At 42.3% G+C, this 4,297-nt stretch overlaps 1 protein-coding gene across 1 annotated transcript in view; it reads right to left on the bottom strand.

Moving 5' to 3' along the window:
- SLIT2 (slit guidance ligand 2) overlaps positions 1–4,297 on the bottom strand; it is a 469,229-nt gene that overhangs the window by 102,289 nt on the left and 362,643 nt on the right. The gene's annotated exons all lie outside the window — the stretch shown is intronic.

Genomic DNA, 4,297 nt, shown 5'->3' with positions numbered 1-4,297 from the left:
GTCCGCCCACTTGCTGAGCCTGTCCAGGTCAGCCTGGATCACCTGCCTGTCTTCTGGTGTGGATGCTTTGCCCCAAAGTTTGGTGTCATCGGCGAACTTGGCCAGTCCGCTTCTGACTCCAGTGTCCACATCATTAATGAAGATGTTGAACAGTATGGGTCCAAGGACAAATCACCCAACCTTAGTAGTGAGGTAAGACCTGCAGGGCAGGGAAGTTGTTCACAGTTAACTTCTCTTCCAACCAGTACTAAATTTGTCCATGGTGTAGCTTAGTGTTTATATATGCAAGCTAGGCACTATATTACATTTTCCTTTCTTCTACCTCAGCAAAATGGTGCAACCAACTTCTAGCATATGGAAGCATTTCCACACTGCAAGTTATTCTGAGAAAAAAAAATGTGATTTGTAAATACTGTTAAATGAATTATGCATTTCTAAATGCTATTAGGATGACCAAACCCATCCTTGTATGGTAAGAAGTGTCCTGCAGACATTAAAAAATCCTTCATGGGTATGGAGGAGGAAATACATCATGACGATGAAAGTCCATGTAGCTCTTTCCAAGCCTTCTCGATCCAGAAGTCCTCCTACTGCTGCTGCTGCTGCTTCTTCTATAACATCAACATCACAAAGGATTGCCCAATCAACATCCTCAAGTAACCAAATATTGCAACCAACTGTATAGAAAAGGCTCTCAATAGCTTCATTTGTAGACAAGATGACACCTGAAGATCAGGAAAAAATTAACCAAGCTCTTGCAAGAGCAATATATCCTTCTGGGACGCCATTGTCAATAACTGAAAATGCATACTGGCAAGAAGCTTTTGAATTACTAAGACCATCATATCATTTGCCCAGTAGACATTCTTTGAGCAAGCCTCTTTCAGAGTCAGAATCTGAATGTGTAATGCAATCTGTGCAAGGAAAAATCAACAAACCACTATGTCTATCAGCACTTACAGATGGATAGACAAATGTGTGGGAAGAAGGAATCATAAACTTTATGATACAACATCTCAATCAGATTTTTACAGAAGCATTGAAACAGGAGAGAGCAGGCATACAGCAGAGTATATTAGTAGTAAAATATGTGAAGTTCTACAGAAGATTGGGAGTGGTAAAGTATTTGCTTGGCTGCATGGGAGATCATAATGAATAAACATCCACATATTATTGCAACAGGATGTTCATCCCACAGGCTAAACTTGCTTCTTAATGACATCACAACGTTGGACATTCTGTAAAAGATCTATAGAAGAGCAAAACAAGTTATAAAACATGTAAAAGCTACTCATATTTTAGCTGCAGTCTTTAATAAGAAGCAGGAAGAAAAGAATGCAAAGAATAAAATAGTGACACAAACTGTAATAAAACTAGATGGGGTGGAGTGGTGATATCATTTGAAAGTTTACTAAAAAACAAAGAAGCTCTTCAAGAACCAGTAATAACTGAGGATCTTAAAGTACCCAGAAATGTAAGGAACACTGTACTTGATGAGGATGTCTTCTGGATTCAGCTGCAGAACTCCCTGAAGATTCTAAAGCCAATTTCTTCAGCAATCACTGCATCTGAATCAGACAGTGCACTTTTGTTAGACGTTCCTTACCATATGGCCCAGAAAAAATCAACTGTTTTTGAGAATCTAAGTGCATCTCCACTTAGAAGTATAGAAGAAAGAAAAGTGAAAGACTTTATAAACAGATGGGAATAATTTTGTTCCCAATTAATTCATGCTGCTACAAATCTCTTGGATCCAAGATTCAGAGGCAGAAATGTTAGTGATGACAGCACTGCTACTGCATTTGACTGGATTACAATACAAGCAACACATTTAGGACTTGATATTGGAAAGGTAATTTCAAATGTTGCAGAATACAGAACATCTTCAGGTATTTGGTTCAGGAATGCAGCCTGGGACTCTGCGAAGCATATCCCCTCCTGCAACACAGTGGCATGGCTTTTGCATGACACAGCCTCTGACTTCTGCTTCTCGCCTGCTTCAGATCCCTCCATTTTCTTCAGCATGTGAAAGAAACCGGTCTATGCTTGGAAATACTCATACCAAATTAAGAAATAAACTAACATGTGAAAGAGTAGAGAAGCTTGTCTCAATCTGGGCAAACCTTCAGCTTTCAGAAGTCCATGAAGATGATAAAAATGAAGGATGAGAATCAGAAGAAGCAGAAACTGCTGATAGTGATAGCTCAGAAAATGAGACTGATTAGACAAAACTTCATGTAGCAAATTTTGTATTCAGAGTCTTGGGGTTTTTTTCCTTTTTTCTCAGCTCTTTTTCTAAAAATGAGTGCTTTCTGTATCTGCTTGACACTGTGAAGGAGACTAAGTCCAGAATACATAATAACTTTCTTTGTTTTACTAGAATATTAATGGTTTCTTCTATTATCAACTTTAATTTTTGCCTGCTTCTCATAAACTGACAAAAACTAAGAGATGCTAGGTTCCTTAGAGTTCAGCAGCTTGTAGTTCCATTTGTAACAAAAATTAAAAACACTTTAAAGTAAATTAAATTAGTAAATTTCTAATTACTGTCTGAATAAACTATACTTTTAAATTTAATAAATATATCACACATGATAATTTTATGAGCACACCAAGTTATACATAATACATTTGATGTTCTTAAAGTAGCAAAGTGAATTTAGATCTGTAAAGGGTGCTAAGAAAATAAGTATTGCATATATTTCTATTTTCCCCAAAATTTCCATTTTTTTCCAGAAAAAATGGAGGAAAAAAGGGGGGTGGGGTGGGAAATGGCTTTTATCCATGGCTTCAAAATTTCTGGAAATGTATATACCTAACTAGGAGGTCCCTCTATAGTTCGAAATGTGGATCCTGGTTGGTCAGGCAGGGGTCAAGGATGCATCCATTAGCTCAGGCCAACTGTCCATATAGTATCACATACATGGGGTCCCCCTGTTAGTTCCGCAACAAATCCTGGCCCATTCCCAATTCAGCCAGGTCCAACTTGAGGCTGGGCTCAATGGGTCTCGGCACATTGCCTCCTCGCTCTGAGGGATCTAAACTACATTGGACTGCAACACCTTTCCCTTAGCACTTTTGTTGCCTCCATTCATGGCATGACTGTGGCTGTGGCCCAAATAGCTCTGGGTCCAAAAAGGCAAAGATCTTTTCAAGTATAAATTCCACTGAGTTGGGGCCCACTAGGGGCTTCTGCATTCAGCAGAGTACATTCCCTCACTTGGGACATGAATATATTCCCCCAATTGGGATATGAGTATATTCCCCAAATTGGGATGTCTTTGACCTTCACATATTGGACCTGGACAAATGTCTGGCCTGAGCCAGAGTCCATGAGCCCATTGACCCAGACCTCTCCAGTCTTTAAGGGGGTCACATAGCTCCTCACATCAGAGTTTTCACCCCTTTTCCAATGAGATATGCAAATGAATATTGCAGTCCAGCTAGGTATCATCTTGGGCCTGGTGCCCCTTCTCCCTGGACCAGAAGCAGGTTAGTTGGACATCTGGCCTTCTGTATGGACTGCAGGGTGGCCCCATTGGTACCAGGGCCCTGGCAAAGTCAGCTACTGACCCCTCCCTGAGCTAGGGTCGAGGACATGATAAGGCTGCCACTTGGTCCAGACCCCTCCACATTGTCCTTATAGTCAACCCTTGCCCACTGACCTTTCTCCTGCTGCTTAGCAGCCAACTCCCCAGAGGTCCTGATATTCAAGTTCTGCCCCCAGAAAGCCCTCTGCCCTCCTAGTGGCTTCCCCTAGAGTGGTCACATGGAGGTGGTACACCCACTTGCGCATTTCTGCCTGGAAGACACCACAAAATTGCTCCAGGGCCATCTGTTTTCATGCAGATCAGGTATCTGGGTGGAGGCACTGGGTGCATAAATCCTTTAGTCTTTGAGCCATATCTCCGGGATGAGTGTGGAGGTCCTAGCACTCGGTTCTAAACTGCCACTAGTAGGCCTTCTTAATAAGACCTAAGTGATCGAAAGTCACTGCTTTAAGCATTCTGTACTCTCGAGCCACTTCTGGCCCCAATGCACAATACACAGTTTGTGCTTCCCCTGTAAGAAGTGGGACTACCCGCACAGCCCAGGTGTCCTGGGCCCACTGGTATATCTTCACCATTGATTCAAACATGGGTAGGAAGGCTTCTGGGTCATCGGCCGGCCCCATCTTAGAACCCCAGCCTCACTTCTTGGGTGGCTCCACCCCCTTGACCTCCACCCCCTTGACCAGAGACTCCACCCCCTTGGCCAAGGCTCTGCTGCCATTCCACTTGCTGCTGCAGGGATTCCT

The sequence above is a fragment of the Alligator sinensis genome, unplaced genomic scaffold (assembly GCF_000455745.1).
Source record: "Alligator sinensis unplaced genomic scaffold, ASM45574v1 scaffold617_1, whole genome shotgun sequence".
NCBI lineage: Eukaryota > Metazoa > Chordata > Crocodylia > Alligatoridae > Alligator > Alligator sinensis.
The sequence above is the reverse complement of the archived record's forward strand: the minus strand, read 5'-3'. Positions and strand labels throughout refer to the sequence as shown.